An 8,881-nucleotide genomic window follows, 5' to 3' on the forward strand; every position below is an offset into this window, starting at 1 on the left:
ATGATTATAAGTCCCAGGCCCTGAAGATGATCTCATTAAAGATCGAAACGTTGGCAAGATAAAGAAAATATTTTTCTAAAACCTACGCCACACCAGAACCTCCCTGAAATTAGGCTCAGTATTGACCAAAACAGTCAATACATTTTGTTTAGTTAAAAAACTTTTTTTTGGCCATAACATGTATAGTATATATCGGAGATTTTTTGAAAAGTGCGCCAGCCTGGAAGAGGGCGCCACAAACGCGGTCTAGTTTTGCGGGTTCATCGAAACCTTTCAGCATAGATGGATGAACATGGAAGATTTTACGCAATTTTCTTTTTTAGCTCTTTCTAAAATTAAAAAAATAATTTATATCTCAGCTGGGAAACATTTAGTTAGTAATTTTGAAATTTTTTTTATTGTCTTTGTGATTTAATATATTTAATGTATTTTTTCTTTTCGAACACCATTTATGAGGAGATCCACTTAAAACAATAAATAATGGTAGCAGAGCGTGGTTTCGATCCACGGACGTCACCAACAACGGTTATCACATTCTTTGGTATTGTTATCAGTATTGTATCACAAATGTGTAAAATACAAAAAAAGAGACAATAATAAAAGCCAATCAATGTAATCAATAGATAGTGAATGATTTTTTTTTTGTTGTGACGGACAGAGTAATTATAAAATGTATAGAATATATTGGAAAGTTTTTGAATGGTACGCCAGCCTGGAAGAGGGCGCCACAAAAAGGTCTAGAGTTTCGCGGGTTCATCGAAACCTCTCAAGATCGATGGATGAAGATTGGTATTGTATTGGATGTATAATTTTGTTTTTTCTTTTCTTTTCATATACCGTTTCTGAGGAGATCCACTTACCACAATAAATAATGGTAGAAGAGCGTGGTTTCGATCCACGGAACTATGGGTTATGGGCCCAGCACGCTTCCAAGCTAACCTGTCATCCTGTTTCTCAATCTTTCCGTACATAACGCAGGCACGTGACATCATAGCAGCACGTCACCAACAACGGTTATCACATTCTTTGATACTGTCGTCAGTATTGTATCACAAAATTGTAAAATAGTAACAATACAAAAAGAAAAAGACGAGAAGAGTTTTAGATTAAAAATAAAAGTTCCTGATGGAAATTGTTACAAATGAGAAAACGGATTTTCTTTTGTCTTATTAAAACCCAGTCGTAATCACTCCACATTCATTCCACCCTATTCTGAAAAGTAAATAGATTATTATTTGCCCCATTGAATTTTTGAGGAGGAAGGCACGTCGCTCATAGGCGTCGCCCGCCTCCGATGATTCAGAAAGATATTGCTGTACATTATACTCGTTTCGGAATTAGGGGTGGGTAGGAGGGAATAGAACAAAGGGCGTCTGCTAGCGGGTAGCCGCTAAATATCCGGACCAGCACACCCCATTACACAGAACAGAACAGGCACCTACCCCCAGAGATAATATCCAACCGGCTTAACGCACCCTCCACCTCCGTGGTGAGCGTTTCTATTGGGTATGAAATCTCTGTGTATATCGTTCACATTTGTCTCTCTATTCAAGAATTATTGTATACTGTCCGTGTTATCCTTTTCGATAAAATCATTTTTACATAGCATCTACGTTTAATGACTTTTAAGATAATATTAACTGCTCAAAAATGAATATGGATATTGTCAATATTGTGGTGTTTAATTTCCCTAGAATTTTTGTTTTATTTTTATTACAAATTACATTAAAATTTATTATAAATTATTATGCCTTTTACTGAAGGAAAATTTGAAAACTGACAAAATAAAAGGTGTTAATTCTATGATTATGTTTATGGGACACAATAACTATTTTAAACAATTAATACCTTAATAATGTCTTCTTAAAGCTAAAATCTCTGTGGACTTGTTAGAAATACTGTTAGTAAGTTCACTAATTTCGTGGTCCGCTTGACCAATTAATATATTACAATTAATTAAGGTTTCTAGTTGAGATAAAAAAGTCAATGGCAATTTGAAAAATGGCAACAAGGAGGGAAAATTCAAAAGGTGGGGTTGAGATGGGTAGTTAGTGTCCGAGTGGATCAAGGTCACGATACCTCAAGTGGAGTAGCGGCGTATTAAGCCGAAGGTCGTGGGTTCGAATCTCGCTCGTGACATTGACTTTTTTATCTCAACTAAAACATTAATTAATTGAAAGATCTTAACTGTACAATTTCTTCTCTGAATATTGATTAGGTGTGCCTTTAAAATTGAAATGAAAATATTCAAAATAAACTGTTTAAAAACATCCATTATAAATTTGGCAATACTTATTTTCAATAATGAATTAATAATGAAAACTTAAATTTTTCCTTCCTCTCTCTCCCTCCCTCTCACCCTGTCTCAGTCTCTCTCTTTCTTTCTATCGTTCTCCTATCCCTCTCTTTGTGCGTCTCTAACTCTCTTTCCTATTTTTTCAGGTTTTCTTTCCTCTTCTTTCTGGTCCTTGTGTAGCAGTATCTGCCTCCTTAATCGGATTCTATCTTTCTACCTTTCTTTCTCTTTCTCCCTCTGTCTCTTTCTCTCTCTTTATTGTAATATATATCTATTTAATCGGTCTGTTCATTTATATTTTTTCTGTTATTATATTTTTGCTATTTATTCTATCTCTTACATGGAAAACCGTGTTAAAAAGGACTATTTGGCCATAAAAGATATGGACCTTTGAGCTTTTAGAACTAATATTAAAATTTGACTGTTCTATGTTGGCATTCTCTCTCTCTCGCTCTCTCTCTCTCTCTCTCTCTCTCTCTCTCTCTCTCTCTCTTTGNTATATATATATTTAATCATTCTGACCATTTAACTTTTCGTCTGTCATTCGATTTTTGATATCTATTCTTTCTCTTACTGTTTATATCCGCAAAACCTTGTTAAAAAGTGTGTTTGGCCATAAAAATATAAAGCTTTGAGCTTTAAAACTAATATTAGAATTTGACAGTACTATGTTGATATTCTCGGTCTCTCTCTCTCTCTCTCTCTCTCTCTCTCTCTCTCTCTCTCTCTCTCTCTCTCTCTCTCTCTCTCTCTCTCTCTCTCTCTCCTAATCTTTTTGGTTTATCAGTATGTCTATCTGCCTCTGTAATCGGTTTCTAACATTATTTCTTTATGTCGTTATCTCTCTCTCTCTCTTTCTCTCTCTCTCCTTACTTTTTTAGTCTATCAGTATGTCTATCTGCCTCTGAAATCGGTTTCTGACATTATTTCTTTATGTCGTAATCCCTCTCTCTCTCTCTCTCTCTCTCTCTCTCTCTCTCACTCACTCACTCACTCTCTCTTTCTCTCTCTCTCCCTTTTTCTTTCTTTCTCTCTCTCTTTTTTTTCACTCTCTCTTCCTTTCTCTTTCTTTCGCTCTCTATTATTCTTCCTTGTCTCACTCTGATTTCTTTTTTATTTATCTTTCTATCCATTTGATCCTTATTTTTACTCACAGGTTGTCATTTGCCAGAAGACCCGATATTTACAACCTGACGTTGTTAAACACTTTATCATTAATTAAAAATAAATATATTAAGATATTTTTCTTATTTAAAATGTATTGTTAATTGTTGTTATCATTGACCTACCTGCTATAAAAACTATACGTCTTCTATTCACTTCTTTTCTGGAATTGTCAAGGAAAGTTATTATTAAAACAAAAGACTTCCCTTCCAGAAATTATTCCTTTGATTTTATGTCCTCTGTGCATATTCTAGTGTAAAATATCTAAGTATGAAAGAAAAATCGATTTTTTATAAATCGTCAATATATTGTACAACTGCTAATTTTCAGTATGATTGATATTGTCTTTTCGGAATATTCTCTGAACCTGGAAGGTATTTAAAAAAACACCCTGACTTTGCTTCCTTCAAATATTTATTGGAAGTCCAAATGCTACCATTATCCTGGCTTTCCTGCCACCACAATTTATAACAGAATCATATTTTTATTAATCATGAGATTTCCAAAATCCTTTTCGTAACCGTAGATTCTGATTAATTAGTGTATTGTTTACCCAAAAAAATTTCCCAGATCCACTCGCACAAAACACGTGCATGTTTTTTGAGAATCTTTTTGCAAAATCTTTCATGAGAGGTAAAAAGTGTATACCAACTGAAGCATAAATCCCTTTGAAAAGAGGAATCTCTGGAATCACTGCGTTAGCAGGCTTAAACTGTATAGTATAAAAAAAGTTTTAAAGAACAATTTTGAAAAGAGAGAAAAGCATGATAGCTAGAAATTGTATAACTTGAAGAACTTCGGTGGAACTTACTTTGTGTGCTCTTACGAACTTCGCTATCTCCTTCAAAAGCCCTTTATCTAGTTAAAAATTTCCTAATAAACATGGAATTTAAAAAGCAACCTAGCATATGTCCATTTTAAAAAACTTTGGGCAGACTTTTGTTTTAAATCTCATCATGATAGCTACATATTCCATAGATCCCATTAAAATTTTAATGTCTTCCTTGAACGTATTTCTTAGTTGAAAGGAATCAAAACTGTATAGTAAAACTAGAAATTTCAGGAAATAACATATTTAGAAATTGCAAGTAGCCATTGAACTTAGACAACCTCTGGAACTTTACACATAAAAAGTGTATATTGTCTAGAATAATATAAAAATTTCCATATTTGTAAGCATTAAATAACAAAGCTAAGAATAAATTTTATTATTTAAGTATTTGATTATATAAAATGATCCAGGAATGTATGAAACCAGATAGGTTACTCCATGCCCATTTCCTTTCCCTACCAATCCGGAAGAGAAATTCTTGTTTTATGTTGATAAGCAATCTCAGTCCGATACTGCTGATAAGCACTGGTTCGAATTCAACCCGAGAGGCGCATCGGGCAGATATCATTATGTAAATGCTTCGGCTCACAAAGCCAAGGGTGAAGCGGAACGGGCCCTCCCTTATTAGAATAATTACCAGGGCGGTCTGCCCTCCATTCCGACCAACCCCTGGCCAATTCATTAACTCCACGTCCGTTTTACTTTTTTCAGGGGGGGACAAACCTGGGTTTGGTTTTATACCAAATTAAAGTAATTGACGTGTATTTACTTTTTCACCAACTCATTAAATTAACTAAGGTTTTCTGTATGTGTATGTGTATACACCTCAAATTAACTCAATATTTCTTGGGTTAAAAAATTCTCCAATAGAAAGAAAATGACAGTATTTCCTACTTTTCGTCAGAATTTCGTAAAAAGAATCCCTTCATAACGTATTTACTTTTTCACCAACTCATTAAATGAACTAAGATTACTGTATATGTATGTATATAATTTTCAAATAAACTAAACTTTTCTTGGATTAAAAAATATTCAATAAATATTTTTCAATAAGGAAGAAAATGACAGTACTTCCTACTTTTCGTAAGAATTTCGTTAACAGAATCCNAAAATGACAGTATTTCCTACGTTTTGTAAGAATTTCGTTAACAGAATCACTTCATAATTTATTTACTTTTTCCCCCAACTAATTAAATCAACCAAGATTTTCAGTATTTGGGCTATAATCCTCAAATAAACTAAATATTTTTAGGGTTAAAAACTATTAAATAAAAATTGACCAATAGGAAGAAATTGACAATATTTCCTACTTTTCGTAAGAATTTCGTTAACAGAATCACTTCATCATGTATTTACTTTTTCACCAACTCATTAAATGGACTAAGATTTTCTGTACGTGTATAATCCTCAAATAAACTAATTTTTTCTTGGGTTGAAAAATATTTAATCTAAAATTCACCAATAGGGAAGAAAATGACAGTATTTCCTACATTTTGTAAAAATTTCGTTAACAGAATAACTTCAAAATGTATTTACTTTTTCACCTACTCTTTAGATTAACTAAGTTTTGGATATCTGTATAGTCACCAAATAAATTAATTATTTCTTGGGCTAAAAAATAATTAATAAAAATTCGTTCATTAGTGAAGAAAATGACAGTATTTACGACTTTTTTGTAAGAATTTCGTTAACTGAATCACTTCATCATGTATTTACTTTTTCACCAACTCTTTAAATTAAGTAAGCTTTTGGATATGTGTATAATCACCAAATAAATAAATTATTTCTTGGGCTAAAAATAATTAATAAACATTCGTTCATTAGTGAAGAAAATGGCAGTATTTACGACTTTTGGTAAGAATTTCGTTGACAGAATAACTTCAAAATGTATTTACTTTTTCACCAACTCTTTAAATTGACTAAGGTTTTGGATATGTGTATAATCACCAAATAAACTAATTATTTCTTGGGCTAAAAAAAATTAATAAAAATTCGTTTATTAGTGAAGAAAATTACAGCATTTACGATTTTTGTAAGAATTTCGTTAATAGAATCCCTTCATCACGTATTTACCTTTTCACACACTCATTAAATGAACTCAGATTTTCTGAGTATGTATCTAATCGTCAAATAAACTAAATGTATCTTGGGTTAAAAAATATTAAATAAAAATTGTCCTATAATAAAGAAAATGACAGTATTTCCTTCGTTTTGTAAGAATTTCGTTAACAGAATCACTTCATCATGTATTTAATTTTTTCACCAACCCATTAAATAAACTAAAATTTCTGTAAGTTTATGTGTATAATCCTCAAATAAACTAGATTTTTCTTGGGTTAAAAATATTTAATAAAAATTGTCCAATAGGAAAGAAAATGACAGTTTTTTTCTACGTTTTGTAAGAATTTCGTAAAAAGAATCCCTTCATAACGTATTTACTTTTTCACCAACTCATTAAATGAACTAAGAATTTCGATGTGTGTGTAATCCTCAAATAAACTAAATATTTCTTGGGTTAAAAATATTTAATAGAAATTGTTCAATAGGAAAGAAAATGACAGTGTTTCCTACTTTTTGTAAGAATTTCATTAACATACTTCATCACTAATAATCACTAGTCTGTGTATCCTCGATGTTTAGCCATGCCTTTTAATTTATACGGAAATGCAAAAAAGAACCTTTAGAGATAATCAGCATTGGCAATATTTTCATGTTTTCGTTAAGATTTGGTCAACAGATTCGCAAAAGATCAGGTAATTAGTAACGTCTGTTCATACCATTTAATTATTTGATAAAAAAAAATCCAGAAATTATCAGCATCAGCATTACAACCGCTGCAAAATTTGAAATATTATGTAATTGTTTATTTATTTGTCAGATAGTGCGAATTAATTAATTGAATTTTGATTTAACAAATGCCACTTACTCTTTCCAGAATTATATCCTTATTAATATCATACGAAGATCTAAATTAAATATTGTTATTCATAATGTTTCAGAATTGGAAATCAATACATCAAAGTTCAACAACTAATATTTCTTTTATTTACACAATAGTTTTTTTTTTCATTGATGTACAAGCAACAGTATAATTACACTAACACAGATTTCTATTTTTCTCTTAACTGAAGCACACTATATTTTGAGTCTTCGATTACAATATTTCTTCTGCAGAATTAAAAACAACGATATTTTGGAATTAGGTCCATTGTTTAAAAGAAAATTAACTGTAATATAACTGAAATAATTTTTACTGTATTTTTCTTAAAACAAAATTAACATTTTAATTTTAAAATTCTTTGATACGCTTGATAAAAACAATAGCTTAAAATTATTTTAATATTATTATTTTTGTCTATAGTTAATAGTTTTAATATTACATACACACTTTGTTACATTTTAAATGACCTTCTAAACAATAGTAAGATTTATTAATTTACAGTAGTGCATTGTAAATTAAAACAAATCTTCAAGAAAAAAATCTATATATTCTGCGAATGAACCATGTATTTTTTTTCTTAAAACATTATATACAATTTTGTATTTGTGACTCGTAAAATTTTCTACAAAAAAAAAAAACTTTAAGAAAAACGAAACTTTTTAATAAATTTTATTAATTTTTCATATTTTTATGGAAACAAAGTGCAATAAAATTAACTATCACAGATAAAAGATTTTCAAATTTATATTTACTTAAAAGACCCAAAGCACTTAATTATTACGTTTTGTATGGAGTATGACACATTGAATTCCGGATTTTCAAAATACGACTTACATTACATTGCCTTTGCTTTTTTTTAACCTACTACAACAATTATATACATTCATTATACAATTTATAACATAATTTGCAAATTGTTTAACTCATGTGGGCAGCTTAATTTATATAAGTATAGTATTTTTACATGGGCTAGAAATTTTTGTTTGTTATTTAATATCGACTATATTTATAAATATTGTGCTAAGACTAAAGTTTTACATAATATAGTTTCTTTGCCATGCTTATACTTTGGGGGGGGGGGATTTTCAATCTTAAGAACAAAAGAGGCAGACAGAGGCACATCGAGAGATGGTAGATATTTCTAATTATCAGTCAGTGGGTGGCTAAAGTGATTTACAAATTAAAATCATAAGTGACACGCTTCAATTTAATTTATTTTATATTTTAGTAAGGCTATAAATATTTTTTTTCAGGAAACTTATGCTAAATTATTGCTGAAAGTTTTTTCTTTAACGCTAGTTTATTAAAAAATAAATCTGTTGAGACTGAGAATAAACTAAATATTAATTTAATACACGCAGGTATGATAAGCGCAGATAATTTATTAGCATATTTATTGCTAATTTAAGTACGTAGTGATATAAGGCCATTAATAAATAATTTTTTTTTTTAATTTTCCAATTTGTTGAACAGGTGAGCAATATTAAAATTACGAGGCTAATATGATATGTATCGATAGTAAATCAGTACTTTATAGGGTATTTTTTTAAATTATTTTTTAAAGTGGAATTTTGAAAAGGTTTTTTTTTTAAGTCAGGTGAAAAAGAAAAATTGTAGGTAGGCCAGTAATAAAATCACTAGTTACATT

Source organism: Cimex lectularius, unplaced genomic scaffold (assembly GCF_000648675.2).
Source record: "Cimex lectularius strain Harlan isolate CLEC.00 unplaced genomic scaffold, Clec_2.1 scaffold26, whole genome shotgun sequence".
NCBI lineage: Eukaryota > Metazoa > Arthropoda > Insecta > Hemiptera > Cimicidae > Cimex > Cimex lectularius.